The sequence below is a fragment of the Asparagus officinalis genome, chromosome 10, assembly GCF_001876935.1.
Source record: "Asparagus officinalis chromosome 10, Aspof.V1, whole genome shotgun sequence".
Taxonomy (NCBI): domain Eukaryota; kingdom Viridiplantae; phylum Streptophyta; class Magnoliopsida; order Asparagales; family Asparagaceae; genus Asparagus; species Asparagus officinalis.
In genome coordinates this window covers 59,431,469-59,454,402 of record NC_033803.1, presented here as the reverse complement: position 1 = coordinate 59,454,402, position 22,934 = coordinate 59,431,469, and the positions used below count along the sequence as shown (strand labels likewise).

Sequence of the window (22,934 nt, the reverse complement as noted above, 5' to 3'; positions counted from 1 at the left end):
GATTGGCAGAGGGAAAGCTCCTAGCTCTAATGACTCGGAAACAAGCTGCTTGCCAACCGTCAAAGAAATTTGTGATGAGTTCGAAGGAATATATAGACACACTCGAACTCGAACGGGAGCCATTCCTCCTGTCAATTATAAACAGCTGGCCAGAGGAGCAACTGTTGGCCTTTTTGTTTTGATGATGATTAACAAACAATTTATAACTAATATTGTTTGTCTAGTATTTGTGTTTTTGTATTTATTGTAGACAAACATTATGTTAGAGGATGGATCGAATCAAGCATCAATGATCATATCCAATGGAGGTTGGCGGAATATCAAAGTGAAGCAATGCAATTCAAGTTAAAGATCCAAGTTCAAGCTTCATCCGCAAGTTTGCCAAGTCGTGCTTATTGAAGACTTTCATCAAGCTTGGGTAATTTAGTTTTGGTTTTATATTATGTGCGTTGGTACTTTAAGCTCAATTATATACACACATACACGTTTTGGTTTTGTATATATATAGTTATATATAAACATATATATTTTGGTTTAGCTATATAGATATGAAACAATATATATCTTCATATGCACTGTTATATGTTTCATATATATCATTTTGTTAAATGCATATTGTGCAAAACTTTATTTTTTCATAATATTGAGTTTTTGGTTTATAGACGTTAAACAATAGTTTATATCTTTAACAAAGTCTATAAAATTGTTTTACAAAGTATCAAAACTTGGTTTATATCAAAACATCAAAATTCAAGTATCTTATGTTTTTATGTTTTGGACATATTTGCAAAATGATGATATTTTACAAATGGGAGGTGATTTTTGAAAACTAGTTTTACATTTTTTTGATATATTATCATGTTTACAATCATTTCCCAAAGTTTTATATTTTTTTGATTTTATTTGTTATTTTTAAAAGAGGTTTAAAAATCAGATTTACTGTTTCAATCAGGTTGATAATGTGTTATCAGTCGACTGATGAATGTGTTCAGTCGACTGAAGAAATCGCCTGGAATAACAAAAAGTTTCTATTTTGTTTCGGTCGACTGACCAGTTGACTGATGAGGTTATTGGTCGACTGACAAGTTTATTAGTCGACTGATGATGTGTTGCTGGCCTGTAACGGTTAGCTCATCAATCAACTGATGAACAATATCAGTCGACTGACGGCACAACGGCTAGTTTTTCCAGATTTTCATGTTGTTATTATTTTGTCTTTTTGTTGGGATTTCTTGGGTTTTTAGGCTTTATCTTATGATCCTATATATACCCCTTGCCTCTAACTTCTGAAATCAATTAAGAAAGTTTTAAACTTGTTTAAAGGGTATTTAAAGTTTGTTTAGGGTTTGTTTTAAGTTTGTGAAGATATTTTCACAAGAGGAAGAAGAGATCATCCTTTGGTGTTTGTGCTTCAACTCATCTCTCTCTCTAGATCTATAGAGAAGTTTCTTTAAACTCAATTCTACCTATTTATTATTTTGATTCTAATTTCCATAAGCTAGATTTTATTATTGAGTTTAATTGTTACTCTTTGTTTACACACACAACCATTGAGCTTATTGTATTTTTATACTTAGTATAATTTGGATTGTGGGGAGTGTATCATTGAGTATGGGCTTTCATTATGTTCTCATCCATAGTAGAGAACAACCATTATTGTATTTGTGCTATTATTGTGGGGTTCACTTTGTATTATACTAGTAAACCAAGAGGAGTTTGTGGTGAGAAATAGGCTCATCCCAAGAGGAGTGGGGTAGGTGGTAATGCCTAGAGAGAGGTTATAATTCCTAACACTTGAGGGAGACATGAGCTAGAGACCAACACTTGAGGGAGACACGGGCTAGAGACCAACACTTAAGGTAGTAGTTAGTGTAGTGACATTGTGAGTGTTATAAAGTTTTCGGTGAGCTAGAAAACCGAGTGTGAGGTGTAAACGTTATTCGGGTGAGCGTAGAAAACCCGGGTGTGATAGTGGAGATCTTATCAAGGTGAGGAGCGGAGACGTAGGTCATGAGGACCGAACTCAGTGATCATATCGTTTGTTTGCATTTATCATTGACATTCCTTTATATTCGTGCTTATCATTTATATCGCCTTTGCAAATTTCTTATTGTTTATATTGCCCTTGTTAGACCCTAGAGGGGGGGGGGGTGATTAGGGTCTTATGCTAATCTAATCCGATTTTATGCCAATTAAAACTAATTAATAAATATATTCTTGCAAGATAGATATACAAAGAGTTAAGTGCAAGAATATGCAATATACACAAGGTGATATATCCTAGCAAAGAGGTATACTATATGATATATGCAAGGATATGCAAACACAAGGGTAACATAAACATATGATAGTGTGGATGAAATAAAAAATGAGAGAAAGGCTATAAAGATGAACAATTATAAGTGTGCTAAGCCGAACTCAAACAAGCAATATGATCACGGAGTTCGGACCTTCCGTCCTACGTCTCCGCTCCCCACTCTCGGGGAGAAATCTACTATTACAATCCGGTTTGGAAGCCGGAACTTCTACACACTCGGTTTTCTAGCTAACCGAAAACTCTACAACTCACACTATTGCAAACTCACTCTACACCCTCACAAGTGTTGGACCTAGCCGTGTCTCCCTCAAGTGCTCGATTACAACCTCTTCCTAGGTTCGTCAACCGACGCCACTCCTCTTGGGACGATCCCCGACTCTCACCACACATTCCTCTCGGTGTACAAGTGTATTACAAAGTGATCTCACGATTAAGCACAATACAATGAATGATTGTTCTCTAATATGGATGAGAACACAATAAAAGCTCACACTCAATTGTTACAACTCTAACCAACCCAAAATATACTATGTATAAAAATACAATAAGCTCAATGTGGGTGTGTGTAAACAATGAGTGAAATCAAATCAAATCTAAACTCAATATAAAAGCTAGCTTTAAAGAATGATAATCAAATAACTAAGCAAATGTAAAGCTAGATAAGAGTTTAGAAAACTTCTCAATGGATAACAAGATGGAGAGATGAAGATTGAAGCCCAAACAAGAAGATGATCTCCTCCACTTGTGAAAACTTCTTCATAAACCAAACAAACACTAAAACACACTTAAACCATTGTTTAAAACTTGTTTAAAACTTGTTTAAAACACTTCTTGGATTCCTTTTAGAACTGAGGTATAAGGGGGTATTTATATGAAACCCCAAAGCCAAGAGAAAACCAAGAAAAGACCAAAAAACCAACTCAGCAACGGCTCTAGAAACTATCCATTAGAACTGATATGATAGTGCGGTGGTCGATCGCAGCGGTCGACCGCGAGCAACAAAAAAACAGACTATGGCTCTGGACAAGCGACGGTCGACCGTGGCGGTCGACCGTGAAAGTCTCTGGACTACTTACGGTCGACCGCCACGGTCGACCGCGAGCCAACAAAACACATTCTGAGTTTTGAACTCATGGGCGGTCGACCGTGACGGTCGACCGCAAACAGACATATGGAAATAACAGGTTTGAACAGTATTCTGATTTTAAAACCCTGTTTAAAAATATCATTTAAATTCCATAAAATGTAAAACTTTGGGGAATGATTGTAGACATGATAATAAACATGCTACAATGACTGGTTTCCAAAAAGGACTTCCCAAATGAAAAATATCATCATTTTACAAAATAGGTCAAAACATGAAAATGTAAACATATGAATTTTGACATTTAGGCTAAGCCATGTTTTGAAACTTTGCACAATAATTATGTAGACTTAATAAAATATGTATATGATTATTGTTAAGTCTAAAAACTAAGAATACAATATTTTTACAAATACAATAGAAAATAAAACATATGAATATGTATATGAAAATATATTTGTTTCATATCTAAGTAGTTAAACCAAATCACAATAATAAATATGAAATATGTAATTTCATATTTATAAACATAAAAACCAAAACTTGTGTTGTATATATATATATGACTACATACATATACAAGGAAACCAATAAAATGTGTGTGTGTATGATATTGAGCTTAGAGTATCTAACACACATATAAAACCTAAACTAGATTACCCAAGCCGATCTTGATCTTCAATAAGCTTGACTTGGTACCCTATGTGGATGAAGCTGAACTTGGATCTTAAACTTAAATTGCATAAGCTTCACTCCACAATTCTGCCAACCTCCATTTGATATTGTCGTTGAAGCGCTATTCTATCCATCCTCCAACTCGTTGTTTAACTAGAATAAATACGAAAACACAAACACTAGACAAACAACATTAATGGTAAATTGTTTGTTAAACATCATCAAAACAAGAAGGCCAACAGCCCTATCACTTTAGTAGTTTGTTTACCCTTGTGTTACTTGTATATCTTTGCACATATATTGTTCATATCTCATTTGCTAGGATATATTTGTTAATAAGTTTTTAATTGACATAAATCAGATTAGATTAGAATAAACCCTATTTACCCCCTCTAGAGTTCTTTCCTAGTGGTATTGGGGTGTTTTCAGCAACTTCTGATGAGGAACACTTGGCCATTGCGAAATCTCAGTCCTCGAGTTCTCTCGTAGCACATGAGAATTCTGTGTACATGACTAGGAGCTCAGTTGACCTAGCAAGAAGGGTCGATGAACATTAGGCCATACTCCAGGCTTAGTAAGAGACTATCAATCAACTACGAGATCTGATGACTCAGCTTGTCGCAAAAAAGGTTCAAAAAGCCGAATCCTCCTGAAAGATGAAGTCGACAAAAGTGAAGGATAAAGTGAATGAGAATTCGGACCATGAAGCTCACAGTATAAAGTCCACCTCTGAAGAAGAGAAAGGGGGCGAGAACGAGCATAATCCTCTGTTGACCAAGATGGAGGAATTAGAAGCTCGTTTTAACACAATTGCCAATAGGAACGAGCTCCAAGATGGTGGAGTAGTGCGCCCTTATCCCGCAGAATGGGACACAGCGCCCTATCCTCTAAAATTCAAGGCCTCGACTCTACAGGCTTTTGATGGTATAAGATCGCCGAATCAACATCTATTACTTTAAATTGTAGACTGGAGATGTGATAGCGAACAACGCCATATTGACTCGCCTGTTTATCGGCACCCTTAAGGGGGTTGCCTTTGAATGGTTCATGAAGTTACTTGCTGGGTCTATTCAGAAATGGGTAGATCTAGAAAGGTTTTTCTTAGCCAGGTTCTTTGAGGATGATTCAGAAGTCTCTATCCCGAAGCTTCTCTCCACTAAACAGAGGAAGGGAGAATCCATAAAGATCTTTGTGGAGAGATTCCAAAGTATGGCCCTACGATGCCCATCGGGTATGACACTATCTACTTTGGTGGAAACTTGCAGGCAAAACTTGCAGACCTATCTCCTGGCTTAAATGGGAGTAGCAGAATGTCGTTCCTAGAAACAGTTGGTCTCACAAGGAGAGCAGGCAGAAGAAATTATTGTCCGGGTCAAAGATAAAGAAGCTAATAAGGCGAAGCCGCAAGCACAACGCAACTAAGGCAATGCTCCTAGATCCAAGGGAAAGGAGACTCTTGTCGCCGATATCAACACCCGAGCGCCACCTACGAAACAAGGTAAGGCATCAAATCAACAGAGGGCACCCAAGTAGAACTCTTTCAAGGAAGAACATGTGGACAACCTATTCCAGTTACTTCGAAAGAACAACAGATTGAATCTTCCTGAAGTAAACAAACCTGAAGAAGCAGGCAAAGTAGATGATCCTAACTACTGTCGGTACCACAGAATGTTAGGACATCCAACAAGAAGATGCTATATCTTCAAGGATATTCTGCAACACCTGGTCGATGCTAATGTACTCAAACTGAAACCAGAACAGAAGACTGTATCCACCAATTGGATATCGGTCCAGTTTGGAGATTTTTCTCCTGTAGCAACAGTGGACGGTGTTATCCCTATCACTAAGGGAGAAATATACATGAAGAATGCTGACCCGCATGGTCAGAAGGATAAAGGTTTGGTACCCCTCACTACTCCAAAAGGAGAAATCATATAGGTCCATCCTAACTTAATTAAAGACCAGCAATGGACAAGTGTATCAACAAAGAAGAAGAGAGGCAAGACAAAGTCATCTAATATGATTAGCCCCTCTATAAATGAGGATGATGATCATCTCAAACCTCTTACGGATTCAAAAGAAGAGAGGATTGTCCTTGCAGCAGATCAAGGAGGTAACCCTGGCTCCCGATCACGGAAAACATATTTGAAAAACTATAACCAAGATGCTCAAGGAGAACAAGAACAAGCCCAGGAGGCTGGGGGTTCTGCTCCTAAGAAGACGATCGATAAAGGAAAACAGAAAGAGTTTCTCTTCAACCAGAACCTTCTTCAACAAGAGACTAGAGGATCAAGCACGCCCTTCTGATTCAACGTCAAGACACAATTAGCTAACATCCCTGCAATGATCACCCTATACGAGCTCCTGCATTGTCCAATACCATAAGGGAAGCTCTAATTGAAGCTTTGACGAACATGGAGAGCTTTATTACTCAGGTCTCTTCGGTTCTAGAAGCTTCTAAAGAACAATCTTGTGTATAATGTCTACAAGCTGTAAGAAGTCTGCCATGCATATCATTCACTCATGAAGATATGAAAATTAAACACAAGCATGATAGACCTCTATATTATACGAGGTACATCAGCTCTTTTGAGATCAGTCGAGTCCAAGTTGACTCAGGTTCAGCGCTCAGTATCATGCCATACAGAGTCATGCAAGTTCTAGGGATTCCACTGCACTGGTTGAACTCCACTCAGACGACCATCTTTGGATTCAACACCAACAGTACACGACCCTTGGATAAAATCAAACTCAGGTGCAAAATCAGAGATCTCAAGTCCGAAGTGACTTATTACATCATAGATGCGGATACGTCTTACAATTTGTTGCTAGGACGACCTTGGATTCATGTGAATCGCATTGTCTCATCTACTCTTCATCAGGTCATGAAATATGCTGATGAGGAGGGAGATGCTAGAACTCTGATTGCTGAGAAGCAACCCTTCAGAGGAGTGGAGAACTTTCACACCGACTTGGTCTTCTATCTAGATTCCTAAGATCCTGGGTAATCGAATGAGGCTGCCGACAGTGGCAACGAAGCTAACATCGAGACCGATCTTAAGAAAGATTGTCCATGGGAGTTAAATTTTAATGTAATGGGTCAGAATGAAGATAATAACAATGTACCGAGTGAGGGCGAGTGGTACATTAATGAAGATTTTAATTTGGCGTACTTGTCAGATGTGTCCTCTAAATATGAACAAATAGGGAATTATACAGATGTAGGTACTGATTCATGGCGCATATTGTACGCTGAGGCTTCACTCGCTTTGTCTCTAAAATCATCCTTTGTTGCATTTGAAGAGATGGAGAATATGCAGAAGGTTTTATTTATGGTCCCGTCCAAAAGGAAAGGACAAAAGTCGATCTACTTTGGCAAGGTCAAACCTGAATTACTCAAGCGAGAGAGTTCAGAGGAAGAACGGGGAGACCCCCTATTCCATTATCATGAACCTAACTCCATCAAATTGATGAAAAGGATGGATTATGACTTTGGTAAACAGAAAGGTTTAAATTTTAAAAAATGAAGACGAGCGCCAATTCAGCTTTCTACTCCAGAAGGTAAACCTCTTGATTATTATCATAAAACTAAAAGAAGGTTAGCTTATGTCTCAACTCCTCCTCTTTCAGAAGATGAGATCGACAACTGCCTACGTCAAGACCATTCATCCAGAACATCCTCATGGGAATTCGATGTAAGTGTTGGAGCAATTTTTAAAAGCATGTCCGTGAACATGGCTTCAGTTAGTCATCTAGTTGAAGATACAGAGGATGACCAAGGACTGATCGAATCAACCAGCGATCCTTGAGTCAAATACCTTAATATCTTATGGGATATGTGTTTTGAACAGTGCGAGCCGCCCACCGAAGATAAGGTTATCTTGGTCAACATGGGGATGAATTCGATCCTAAACCAATCTTTATAAGCGAGAGCTTATCACCACCCGAGAAAGAAGATCTCATATCTCTCATCAAAGAATATATAGATGTCTTCGCTTGGAATTATGAAGATACGTCTGGTCTTGATCCTAAAGTAGTCATGCATCGTCTTAACATTGATCTGGATGCGAAACCCGTCAAGCAACAACAACGCCGGTTCCGTCCAGATATCATGGAAGCACTTGAGTCGGAAGTCAATAAGCTTATTGTACTCAGGCTTTATCAGAGAAGAACAATACCCTGATTGGGTTGCTAATATCATTCCCGTGCCTAAGAAAAATGGTAAGGTCTGAATCTGCATTAACTTTCGCGACCTTAATGTTGCATGTCTGAAAGACGAGTTTCCACTCCCCATCATAGATGTTATGATCGACAATACTTATGGGTATGAGAGGATGTCTTTTATGGATGGGTTTTCAGGATATAACCAGATAAAAATGTACCCTGAAGACGAAAGACATACTGCTTTCAGAACACCCCTAGAGGTGTACTGTTATATGGTAATGCCATTCGGATTAAAGAATGCTGGTGCAACCTATCAACGTGCCATGAATACAATCTTCCACAAACATCTACGCAAAAAGATAGAATATTATATGGACGATATTGTAGTGAAAAGCCAAAATAGAGGCGTTCATCTTGTAGATCTGAAGGCGATGTTTGACATCATGTGAGCACATCAACTGAAATTGAACCAACCAAGTCATTCCTGGAGGTCTCTAGCGGTAAATTCCTGGGATTCATAGTCACATCCAAGAGAATTTCTCTCGACCCAAAAAAGGTTCATGCTATCCAAGAAATACCGCCTCCAAGAAATATCAAAGAGCTCAAAGGCTTGCAAGGCAGATTGACATACATCCGGAGATTCATATCAAACCTCTTAGAATGTTGCCAGCCTTTCACCAAGTTGATGAAGAAAGGAGTTTTATTTGTTTGGGATGGAGATTGCCAAAAGGCCTTTGAGGAGATTAAAAGATACATCACTGAACCACCTGTTCTTGTGGCCACGATACCAGGGAAACCTTTTCTGTTATACGTGAGGGCTATGGATCATTTTCTTTGAGCTTTATTAGCTTAGAACAATGACCATGGACATGAGCAAGCAATATACAACCTTAGCAGAACCATGATTAGAGCTAAACACCAGTATAATCCGGTGGAAAAAGAGTGCCTTGCTTTAGTATTTGCTATCCAGAAGATGCGACATTATTTGGTTGGGCAATCGATTCATGTCATCTCCAAAGTAAATTCTTTGAGAATGCTCATGATGAAGCCGTCTTCTCTGAATTGTCATCTAGAAAAATGGGCGATCCTCTTATCACAGTATGATGTGCAATTTATGTCGTAGAAGGCTGTTAAAGGGTAAGTTTTGGCAGATTTCTTAGCCGGCCATCCGGTAACTGAATCATCCAAATTATGTAAAGATTTACCAGATGAAGTCGCTGAAGTTTGTGCAACTCAAGAAGTTATACAAGTATGGAAAATATTCTTTGACGGTGCGTCTAGAGCAAACCCTAATAGAGTATTCACTGCTGGTGTAGGGGTGATACTTGTATCCCCAGGTGGTCATGTAATTCCAAGAGGATTCTCTCTAATCGAGTCATGTACCAACAATGTAGCAGAGTACAATGCTTTACTACTAGGGATTCAGTTGACCGAAGAACTCAACATTTGACACCTCGAGGCTTACGGTGATTCTCAACTTATTGTGAATCAAATCCGAGGAGAATATAAAGTACGTAATGAGGACTTAGTCCCATATCACTTCGCCGTGCTAGAGTTAGCTCGAAAGTTTGAAGGCTTCTTCATTGAATATATCCCACGAGCTCAGAATACATATGCGGATGCTTTAGCCTCATTGGCAACTTCTCTAGCATTACCACCAAAAGAAGAGACAACGATATTCGTCATGGGTAGTGACTCATACCACCCGAAGCTTCCCTTAAAACACTGCTCAAATGGGACTACAACGGAGATCGCCTATGCAACTTTAATTGAACTGGAACCTAGGGATTAGCGATTCATGTATACTGACTATGTCTTGTATGGGATACTACCTGATGATGTTAAAGAGGTAGCCGCCATCAAACGGAAGGCTCTTCGATTCTTTTATGACACGGTCTCTCAAACTTTGTACCGTAAATCACATGATGGATTCTTACTTCGTTGTTTCTCTAGAAGAGAAGCACAGGAGGCTCTCAGGGAAAATCATGATGGGATGTGTGGAGCTCATCAACCTGGAGCTAAGTTAGGAGACCGTCTCCGACAAATTAGCTATTATTGGCCAAAGATGTTTTCAGATGCCGTCGACTACGCTAAACATTGTCACGCATGCCAAATCCATGGTGACTTTATTCATCAGGCACCAGGGAACCTGCACCCAACATTGGCATCTTGGCCATCTGAGATGTGGGGAATGAATATTGTTAGACCCATTACTCCGCCAACGGTCAAAGGACATCGGTTCATCTTGGCAGTGACCAATTACTTTTCTAAGTGGGAGGAGGCAATTCTATTGAAAGAGGTTAAAGCTTTAAACGTGATCAAGTTCATCAAACATCACATAATCTACATCTTTGAAGTACCAAGGTGCATAGTCCATGATAATGGAACATAGTTCATTAGTCATAGTTTTCAGAGATTATGTGACAAGTTTAGAATCCAAAGTGTCACATCGACAGCATACTATCTGTCAGCCAATGGCCTTGTGAAAGCATTCAACAAGACTATTGTGAAGCTTCTCAAGAAGTTTGTCTCCAAGAGCCGTCGCGACTGGGATGAAAAACTTGGCGAATGTTTGTGGGCCTACCACACAATAGTGAAGACCCCTACAAAAACCAGCTCATTCTCTTTGGTATATGGCTACGAAGTCATATTACTATAGAAAATCCAGATCCCATCTCTGAGAGTCGCCCTTACGGCCGGGATGACGGATGAAGAGCAGCATCGATTGCATCTTCAAGAACTTGAAGTATTAGACGATAGGCGAATTCAGGCTCAGCAACAGATCGAGTTGTATCAAGCTTGAATCTCTAAGGCTTACAACAAGAAGGTCAAAGAGTGAATCTTCAAGAAGGGTGATTTGGTTTTAGCTATCAGACGACCTATGGTGATGACGCACAAGACTAAGGGAAAGTTCAATCCTAAGTGGGAAGGACCCTTCATACTAGAATCAGTCTATCTGAATGGGTCATACCGTCTCATCAACCAGAAAGGCGACAGACTCATGATGCCTATTAACGGGAAATTTCTTAAGAAATATTACCCGTAAGCCATGAAGACCCCTCCTCCCAATCCCCAGCCAAGTCTGAGATAAGGGATCAACTTTCCCTAGGTTGAGGGTTGGTTATTCGTGTTTCCTTGAATAGAGAATAGCAAATCATGTTTATTTTCCCTAGCAAATTCGGAGATGAGGAATTGATTTTATTTAGACTGGGGGTTGATTACTTGGAATTTATTTGAATGGAGAGTAATAAACTATGTTAAATCTTCTCAGCTTGTATGTCGTCAAGTTAACATTACACTTCTGACGATTAAAATTTTCTAGAGTTATTCTAGGAGATCATAAAGAGAATTTTTGATTCATGCTAAGTTAACATTACACCTGTGGCATTTTCAATATTTTCATTATCTTAAATCAAAACATAGCAAGGGAAAGACAATGAGAAGCATTATAATATCATTTTCATTCAACACTGTTAGTCTAATACAGAGTGACAATGCTTGGTATGAAAATGATACAAGAATTTATCCCCAGCTAAAAGCAATATAAGATTCAAGCACCAGGGCTCATCTGTTTGAAGGATCTGAGCTTGGACTTAAGATCGAACAGCTTCTTCTCATGAGCTCCTCGAACTTGTTCTGCAATTTTCCTCCTAAGTTCTGCTTCAACAAGCGCTGCAGCAGTAATCTCTTTTCGAATACCCTCAGAAGCTTGTAGTTCATTACAGAAGTTCTTAAAAACTTTGTCACTTTGAAACTGAAGCCCTCTTATAACGTCTGCGTCTTAAGCTAACTAGGCCTTCTTCTGGGCTAGCTGAGTCTCTAGTCGAATAATGCCTTCTTCAGAGTCACAAATACCAGTAGCAAGACTACCCACATCAATTTGCATCTGAGTATGCTGCTCTTGTAAGATCACTATGTAGGCCTCTTTCTTAGATAAACTCTTGCGAAGGGCCTCTTGACGATGCACCCTCGAGGCTTGGGCAAGAGAAAGAGTTTGCTCTACTTCAGATTCCAAATCGGTGCGATGTAAACCTACAAAGGCCCTCAATTCTGCTTTCAAGAGGATAATGCTCTCTCTACAACGTCCAGTCCATTGTGCGTTGCCCAAGCTCTCAATGCTGTCTAGGCAGCTAGTCAGGAGAGGCTCGAAATCCTTGAAAGCAACTTGTCCAAGGCTAACGCCATCGATTGTTAATTTTATCGAACTCTCTTGCTGTTCGATGAGTTTCCGTAGGATTTTTGAACTCGGAGGAGGGGCAATCAGGTAGATTAAACTCATAAATTTGGTGGGAGCAGATCTAGAAATAGCTTCAGAAGGAAATTTTTCTGGTTGATCCTGTCTTGTGGTCACCCCATTAATATGTCCCATTGAAAGGATAGGTTCCAAACCCCCGACACTTGACTTCCCTTCAGCTTCCATATCCTTAGGAACACAGAAAGAGCCGATTGAAGCACTTTATCTCCTTTATCATCCGGGAGAGTGACAAATGCAGACTTCATCGCGTCCCTCTTTAGCTTTGCCTTCTTGGAGTTTTTGGCTACAACAGGTCTTCTTTTACGAACCCTCCTCTCGTATTCGCCCTCCTCCTTAGCAGTAAGGGCCTTCTTCCCCGACGATCATAATGAGTGAGGTTCAAAAGTGGGTGCTTCCTCAAGGATTTCTCCAGTCACCTTCTCTCCGCAAGCTTAGCAGTTGGTAGTTCTTCTTGGATCTCTCCATCTCCGACCGCCTCCCGTTTGCAGGATAAATATTCTTCTATCCTTGGTAGGCGAGTCCTTATAAAACCTTTTCTGGACTCATAAAGTCCTCGAATTTCATTAATGCAGGAAGTGTACATGTTATACTCTGGAATCCAAGAAGCCTTATCAAACTAGTTGCGGAAATCTAAGACGACAGAGTAGCTGAGTGGCTAGTTAGGCAAAGTGAATTGAGTATGGACCCCCTCAACAGAAAAGAAATATCATGCACGTGCACCCTCATACAAATTCCCGACTTGAGCCAATTCTGGGTTGGCGTTACCAACATAAAGTTGGTCATAGCCGGACTACTTAGTGAATCGAGAAGGTATGTAAGGTTCGATGATGTACTTCTCCCTCAGGCGAAAAACCAAATAACCCACTCTAATTGTGAGGAGCCATCTGAAGGCGCCCTCCTCCAAAGATGAGAATCCCTCAAAACCCATATTTGTAAAGCTTGTACCCTCCTCATCAGCCCCATCAAAATCAGGAAAGCAGTAGAAAATTTTATAATTGTCCCATTGGGACAAGAGCTGTCGAGTCTGGACTATGTAAATGTTGGTCCACGTGGCCGACTCGAGCCTCTGCACAAATAGAACAAAAGTCTTGCTATCGGTAATAATCCCTGTCATTAATGAAGCGCAATGCAACATGAATCAAGCCACCAAGTATGTGTACGTCACATGTACATGAGGTTGGGGAGTTTTGTAAACTTTCTTCCCAGCAATTTTGTCTCTTAGACGTCGACAAATTCAGAAGTCAATGTCCGTAGGCCACTCTACCATGGCACTAAGGAGACTCACGGGCCTTCCATGGGCTAATAAAATAGCTGGGTATACTACCCCAGCTAAGATAGACTTTACTGATTTCGATGGCACTACACAACGTTTCAGCTATATAATTAAGAAACCAACAAGGAGAGCAGTGTCAGAGATGAGAGTCACAGCCTGGTAGTGATAGCTGTCAAATTTAGTACCAGCTTCAAATCCATCCTCTGGATGCTTATTCCTATAGCTAGCATTAGCAGCGTTAATGTATGCTTTGATGCTTTTGGAAGAGATAGCAGCGAGTTGGGTCACGGCTGCATCTTTTTGACTCAAATTCTAAAAAAGATAGTCCGTCCAAGCAGTGTGCATAATACCTCCTCTGCGTAGCCCGATGACTTGAGCATAAATATGGAAGTGGCACATAAACTCCCAGAAGGTTGCATAAACCTCTGGATGTGCTGCTCTCAAGATAGAGAGCTCTTTTGTAGTAGGGAGGAACTCTTCATAGGGCATCTTTTCGAATGGTAGCCTTGATATTGCTTGCATTTCATGGAGAGCGAAACTCAGCTCTCCGACAGGTATGAAGAATATGCAGCTATCCAGATTGTATTGCTCTAACATAGCAAAGAAAGTGGAATAGCTTTGAACAATCCCACGCTGGATGGCCAACACCGGGATTGTAAGGCCGGATTAGGCAAGTGGCTCCTTAAGGTCTTTGAGGATAAAGTCCACCATGCGAGTCCACTAACCACCCTCTCCAAAATATACCCAATTGGGAGATCTGAACATCTGCACAGGAAATTCACCCCGAGCAAAAATGAATCGACGAATGAAAATGTTCGCCGAAAGGGGCATCTCTTGAGTGAGATCTTTTTTCTCAATTCTACCAGGTCTCAGGCCCTTGAGTTGTCCATCAATCTGTATATGAGCTCATCGACTAGATCCAAGCAATACGTTCTCCCTCTCCTTGACGAGGTCAAAAGCCAAACCTCTACGATAGCTGACACTCAGAAAATAAGAGAGCGAATACATTCTCTTCATGCTCGGGAGAAAGAAAAACGGTTGTTGATTCTGCGTAATAGCCTGGAGTCCTCCACGTGTATAAGTATTTCATCCGCCGCTATGCAATCTCCAAACAAGAACATTGGTTTTATGAATTGGTCATGGCTTCTCAGCGTCTCCATGTCCATGTTGGTGATCAAAATCCTAAGGGTAGAACATCTGGCTTCCATGATCAGGTGTGTCCGCTCTAAATCAGGGAAAGTGCACAGTGGAATTCTTTTATGGAAACCAAAAATCTCGTCGTCATCTAAACCACCAATGTACCCAAAATGATGGTCATGAGAAAGCGGCACATTGGGGAAAGCACTGCAAAATAAAAAGCAAAAAGTGAGTAGCAGAAACAAGTTACTGATATAAGTCCAAAAGACTAATCTACAACGCCGAGGTCAAGACCCCGCATTTTCAATCTCAAACACAAGAGCCGCATTCAGATTTAAAAAAAACACAAGAGTCAACACTGCATTTCATAATTAATACAGAGTCCTAACTCTGCGTTTCATAATTAACATAGAGTCCAAACTCTGTATTTCAGTTAGAAGAAAATGAGCCATCTTTCTCGTTGTCAAGAACCTATTTAGGGTTTCGAAAACTTATCGAAACAAGTTATCATGGCCATCACTTACCATAACAGGAAAGTCTACATGGTGGCTCTGACAGCGACGACATGCCCATGGAAGTAAGAACACCACCAACGTCTGTAACCGGCAGCGTTTCCAAAGTCATCCCTACGACTTTCTTAGAACCAGAGCTCATTCTTCGTGGCGCCATGGATGTCGGCGGTCAGTGAAGACGAAGATCGTTGAAGATTTCTTCGGGAATAGCGAGAGCTCTCGTTCGGAAGAGTCAAGACGAAATCAAGAAAGAGTCAGATGACTCTTGATTTGACCACTCAGGCTTATTTATAATAGCTGTTAAGCTGTAAATTTGGTATGGGATTCTAGAATAGAATCTCAACCACTTAAATGCATTATCAGCATTAATAGATAAGGCGGTTAGCCTTATTAAATGCACTGCACATGGCTGCGTTTTAATTTCCTAACCGTCAGGCTCAACCCTGTGTTTTTTTAACTCTAAACATAGAGTCAGACCTGCGATTCAACTTTTCAACACGTGTGTCAACTCTACGCTTCGACTAATCAAATGCAAAATTCCCCTTTGCATTTCAGATCTCAAACGATGGGTTTAATCCACATCTCCAACATGGCAATTTTTCGCATGAAAGTCATGTATCACAAACTCTTTTGACAGAGTGTTGACAAAACCTTTGTACATTTTCAATAGGGCCCAAGCTGTATCAGCTGGCAAAATTCCTTAACGTCGTCAAGTTAACATTACACTTACGATAACCATTCGTCCCCACAGAGCTTGGATTCAGTTTGTATCACCCCAATGTGACAACAATTCTTCTGTCAAAATCAATTTATCGACTCTCACCAACAGAGCGATAAATCCCTCAAAATAGCCCAAATTGCAATCAATTTATTAAATCTCCTTAATAGAGTAATAAATAATCAATTTATCAACTCCCTTCAACAGAGTAATAAGTTTCCCAAATCTTGTTCACATCACAAGTACCAAAATTCATCGCCTCTGATGATAAACTCATTTAGCAATTCTCCTTAGTGAGACGCTAATTTCCAAAATCTTGTTCAAGTCACAAGTACACAAATTCCTACCATGTTAATATCATATCTCTGATAATCAACTTATCAATCCTTGTCAATAGGATGATAGATTCTCAAAGTTGCTCTGATCGCAACAAATTCCTATCACGTTAATATCACACTTCTGATAATTAACTTATCAATCATCGTTAATAAGATGATAGGTCCTCAAAGTTGCCCCGATCGTAATAAATTCCCATCATGTTAATATCATACCTCTGACAATCATTCTCGTCACGTTAACATCATACCTCTGACAATCATTCCTGTCATGTTAACATCATACGTCTAAAATAATCAACTTATCGACTCTCTTCAATAGAACGATAGGTCTACAAACTCGTCACGTTAATACTACACCTCTAACAAACACAATTGCTTATCAATCCTTTTCAATAGGATGATAAGTCTATAAATTGTTGTTATACCTTTAATAGTTAAAGCTCCCTTTCAACTTATTATTCTTTTGCATATGAGTAACAAATGTTCATAAAATTCCCAACGGATTAAACTTTTCTAGAATTACCCCAAGGGGTGATAAAGAATGAAAATTTCTAAATTTCACTCTAAGTAAAAATTCAAGCCAAGTTAATATTACACCTCTAGCGCTTATAAGTTTTCTTCAGTGTTTCAAATGAAAATGCAACACAAGAAGAAACAACCTTGTTAATTCTTTAATAGAATATCCAAGGAGAATGACAATCAACTCTAAGGGTTTGATGATTTTTAAACAGAATATCAAGTGCGGGAGGTAATAACCATCCCCAATAGATTAAAACTTTCTAGAATTGTCGTAAATGATAATAAAGATAAGTATTAAATCTTACTTTCTGAAGGAATTTATGCTAAGTTAAAATCACACCTCTGGCATTTTCAATTATTTTTATTGTTTTAAGTCAAAATATGACACATAAGAAAAAGTGAACAGCTAGAATGACATCACTTTTTACTCAAAAACGTTAAGAATTGATACAAAATTTTGTTCGTATAGAGCAATACAAAATTAAGGCCCTGAGCCTATTAAGTTAAAAGATGCGAGTCGTGACTTTATAGCAGAGAGCTTTTCTTCATAAGTGGCTCGTACCGTTGTTTCAGCTCTCTTCTTAAGTTCATTCTCATCCGGCATTGCCATGGTAGCTTCCTTCTGGGTACTCTCAAGAGCCTAGGCCAGTATGCGGTAAGTAGCATAAGTCTTTACGCTTTCAAGAGTGAGCCTTTTTAGGATTCCTTCCTCTCGATCAAGCTCAGCCTTGTGCTGGGCAAACTCAACTTCTAATCGATCAATTACTGCTCGAGACGTCTGTATAGCGGTATTGGAATCATTCACTGCTTCCTGCCTCTTAGCGCATTGGCTTTTCAAGAATGCAATCTCAAGCTCTTTTTCAACTAGGCTCTTTTGTAGGACTTCATACTTATGTGCTGCTTCAGTCTGAAAATAAGCAAAAGTTGATGTAATCTGAGTAGTAAGATCAGCACAGTACTATTCTTCCAAAGCTTTTAAGTCCTCTTCCAAGCAAGAGATACTATCTGAGCAGCGATGAAGCTATCGAGCATTGTACACGTATCTGATACTACTCAGATAGTTCAATAATATTAGCTTGAAAGAATCGAATGAAGCTCATCCAGTACTGCCTTCTTCAATTGTCATCTTCATGATATACTCCAACTGCTCCATAAGAACTTTAAGTATGGAGGGAATGACCATCGGGCTTAGAGAAGCAGCAGGAGATGCCACTGGGAGTGCTCGCATACTCTCAGTCCCCGCAAGCTTGAGAGAAATCATCAACTGAAGCGATTTCTCTGGTGAAGGAGTTGTCACCATCAGTGCTTGCTCCATGAGAGAAGTTGTTATCGCCTGCTGCTCGGGAGGCGGAGTCATGTCAGTAGCCTCGTGATTCGAGGATCCTGCATATGAAAGCAGATAGCATACAAAAAGAAAATACCAAAAAAGTTCAGCGTGGACAACACTTACCGACGGGAGAAGAAGGGATGTAGGCTGATGCCTTATTAGAAGAGAACGGTGGTGAGATATCCCAATCACCAAGATCATCATCGTCATGGCCATTATCATCATCCCCATCATCATCACCGTCGTCGTGGGAAGAGGTATCATAATCCACTTCCTCCTCGCCATCTGCAACTGAAGGTCCAGGGGAACTCACGACCGCGGCTGGCTTAGTTTTGATTCATGTTGTTGGGCTAGGAATTGTATCCCCTATAAGTGGCATTAACGCTGAAGTGGTGGGAGATTGATTTTTGTTAAGTTTTTAGGTTTGGCCACTGTAGGTTCATCTATAGGAGGCCTAACCCCTTCAGATGGAGTTGTTGAAGGTATCACCTCTGTGGTGGAAGAAGCGACACATGAAGCTTGACTTGGACCTATTAGAGCAACATGGTCCATTGTGGGAAAAGATTCTACATCCCTAGTAAATGACTCACCCTCTTCCTCTTCATCACCTAAGGGGTGATAAGAAGAAGATCCACTTAATAAAACAGGACCCATAGAACGGAGTCTAGTTCAATGGGGAAGGCTTGCAGAGAAAGGTTCTTGTCTTTCCTCTCTCTCAGTGGACTTAAAAGCATCCGCCATCAACCTCTCTCTACGTTGATTCCTAACAGGAGAAGACCCTACTATCAACTTTCGACGGGTCCGTCTGTTATACTCACCAACTTCTTCTGATATAAGAGTCATTTTCCTAGCAGCTCTTGTTCTAGGAGTTTCAGCTACCTGAGGTTCCCTGGTTTAAGCTTCTTCAACTGACCGACCCCCTTTGTCCTCAGTAGTCACTTTTTCATAATCCAAGTATTCACCTATTCCTCTTAGACGAGACATCCTATATCCCCTCTTGGAAGCATACATTTTTTTGATCTCCTTCAGTCCATATAAGTTTAACTTGTACTTGGGCATCTGAGAGGCGACATGGTACTAATTACAGAAGCCCGCTGAGGTAAAAGAATTAGGCATCTTATACAGCAGTTTGAATGTCGCCCCGGTACAACCCGCTACTGAGTAGTACCAAGCCCTGGCTCCTTCGTACAGATTACTAACAACGACGAGTTGAGCCCGAGGATTCCCAACATATAATTGGTCATACCCAAATTGTTAGGCAAACCTATATGGTTGGTACGACTCAATTATACACTTTTTCCCCTAACGATAGAGAAGGTAGCCCGGCCTGCTATTGAGCAGCCAACGGAAGACACCTCTATTAAATAAAGTAAAGTCGTTGGTGCCCTTCACATCTTGGAATACTCTACTATATCCTCCATCTTCAAAGTCAGGGAAGCAACGAACAATGTGGTAGTTAACATCTCTCGACAAAATCTGGCAAACCTTAACCACATATGTCCCCTCCTAAGTGGCCGCTTCTAACCGTTGTACAAATGGAATGAACACGTCGCCTTGGGAAGAGGGAGCACTCATTAGTGAAAGACAGTAAGAAACGTACCATTCCATAAGATAGGTATACGGCAATTGCACGTGAGAGTTGGGAGTTGTAAATTGCTTCTTTTCTCCAGAACCTGTCTCTACTTAGATGAAATCCAGGGCTAGTTCATGCAAACCATATTGCAAACAATTTATCATTGCGAAGAGCAGGTTGAAAGGTATCCCATGACCTAAAAGGACAGCCAGGTACATTACCTCGACAGTAAGAACATCTACATGCCTGGAGGGGACTACACAACGTTTCAACCACAACATGAGGAACCCTGCCAATAAAGTCATATCTGATATAGGGATTGACGCTTGATGATGGAAACTCTCAAATACAGTCTAAGCTGGGAAAATATCCTCTCTTCCCTCATTAACATAATGAGCAATAGCATTATTGATCCGACCTTGGATGTCTTTTGGAGTGCTCACAACTAGACGACATACAGCAGCAGCCTTGTGAGTCAGATTTTGAAATAGATATTCTGCCCACGACAACTATTTTACACCACTTTCTCTTGTTCCTGTCAATTGAGTGCAGATCTGAAAGTGACACATCACTTCCCAGAGAGTGCCATAAATTTTAGGGCTGGCTTTTCTCAAAAGGTTAAGCTCCGCTGCTCCTGGAACAAACTTCTCATATGATAGATCCCCGAAAGGAAGACCAGAGATGTCGTACATCTTATGGATAGCAAATCCTAACTCTCCAACTAGAGTGAAGAAAGTATATGTCTCCAGATTATACCATTCTAATATTGCAAAAATTTTATAATGGTTCTAAGCAATTCCATATCTAGTAGCCATTACAGGACAACCGAGTCCAAATCTGGTTAATGGTGCTTCAAACTTATTCAAAACAAACTCTGTCATCCGGGTTCACCATCCTGCTTTTGTAGAATGTACCCATCCAGGGGACCTAAATACTTGCATAGGAAATTCACCTTTCACTGCCATAAATCTCCGGAAGAAGGTGTTAGCCGGGCTAGCCACTTCACCAATGGGCATTCTCTTAAAAACATGCATGGAGCTAGAGCTGACACCTGTCGATTGTAGCCTACAGTGCGGACGCCATAAAAAGTTAGAGCACCAATTGCAACTCCGTCCTGCTCCTTAACAAGATCCCAATGCATGCACCTTAGAGTGGAAGCACATTGATAGTATGAGAGAGAGAACATCCTCTCCATGTTGGGTAGAAACAGATGGTGATCTCCTACCTTCCTCAACCATTTATAATCCCCATCATACATGATATCCTTCTCAATTTTGACAGAGTCTCCAAACAAAAATGTCGATTTGTTAAACTTTTTGGGGTATGCGTTTTTGAATCTGACATCTGTAACCAGAATTCTGAGAGTCGCTGGAGAGGCTTGAGTAATGGTATCCGCATGCTTCTTATCAGTATCTTTGAAGATGGGAACTCCTGGCATAGGTTGAACGTCATGTTGCAGCTCACGCCACCTTCATGCCCAAAATGATGACGGAAGGAAAGAGGCTCATCGGTATAGCACACTGCAAATAGAAGAGAGAATTAGTTAGTGTAGAACCAAAGAAAATCTAAAAGGACTTAATTCAAATGCAGAGTTCAAACCTGCATTTCAAAAAGTCAAACGCAGAGTTCAATCCTACGTTTCAAAAAGTCAAACGTAGAGTTCAAACCTGCGTTTCAAAAAGTCAAACACGGAGTTCAAACCTAAGTTTTGAAAATTTCAAACGCAGAGTTCAAACCTAGGTTTCAAAAAAATCAAACACAGAGTTCAAACTTGCATTTCAAAAAATCAAACGTAGAGTCCAACCCTGCATTTCAAAAATTTAAACGCAGAATTCGAACTCTATGTTACAACATCGGAACGAGTTTCCTCATTGTGCAGAGATCAGAACTTGTCAAATCAAGTTTTATAGCCACGAAAGTCAGGACTCACCACCAACGAGAGGAACTTGCGGCGGCGCCTATGCTGTGGCGATGCCAGCAGTCAAAGCCGAAGATGATTTTTGAGCTGCGGCAGTGGCTATCTTGGATTTCGAGGCAGTCTTCTTCTTGGGTGTCATTGGTGCTGACGACTGGAGAAGATAAACAGTGCCCATATGAGAAATTAAATGAAAATTTTTTGTTAAAAGATCTGAGAAGATGAAAGAGTCAAATGATACTTGATTTGACCATAACGGTCTATTTATAGATAGCTATGAGCTGTCAAGTCAGAACGAGATTTTAGGTAAAAATCTCGCCTAAAACACGACCTTTGCGTTCGTATTGGTTGAACTTTCCTGCATTTCAAATCTCAGACGCAAGGTTCATTTGTGCATTTTTGGCTTATCAACACAAGCTTTTCAACAGCCCTTATTGGTTGGGCGTTTCAAACAAATCGCACCTCCTTCAATTTGCTTTATCTTGGTCCTTATGTCGAATCACCATCATCATTAGGATTATTGTACATCCTCATATACTCAGAGAAACTAGTAATGGCCATCAAGGTGATGAAAGCTGAGAAGAAACTGATTTATAATAAAAAGTTATGCAGCCTCTTGGATGAGTACAGATAGGTTATAATTGATAATGTTGACACTATCGAGCTCGATCCGTCGCACAACTCATCCTTCCAAATGGCTTAACATTCCAACCAAGATTAACAAGGATACTGTTGAAATCATTATCTTAGTTGAATTGATCAAGAAAGGTGACAAAGTGGGTCCCTATGAGGCTGTCCTCCTGTCCAAATTTGGTTCAAGGTCATTCTCATATGGGTTTGTGGTTCTCTCTGTTTATGATAATGGATATATTTTCAGCCCAAAAATGCTCAGCCTCACTGAAGAGCACCTCGTTGACAAGTCTGTAGCTGGTGTTTCTACAGTTGCTTCACTGTCATTGGCTCTTTCTTACCCAACTCTTGCAGCTATGCATGGGGTGTTCATCAATACCTACAAGAATCCTTTAGCTGGTGTTGTTGACACTGAATACACCTCTATATAAGTTGAAGGAGTATCTTAAAGATCCAAACAAATTCGCTATTGCTATCACTCCTGTTATATTGGTTGA

General features: G+C 40.1%; 1 pseudogene; it reads left to right on the top strand.

Annotated features, from left to right (window-relative positions):
- The window catches only part of LOC109826780, an 860-nt pseudogene continuing 286 nt past the window's right edge, over positions 22,361-22,934 (top strand).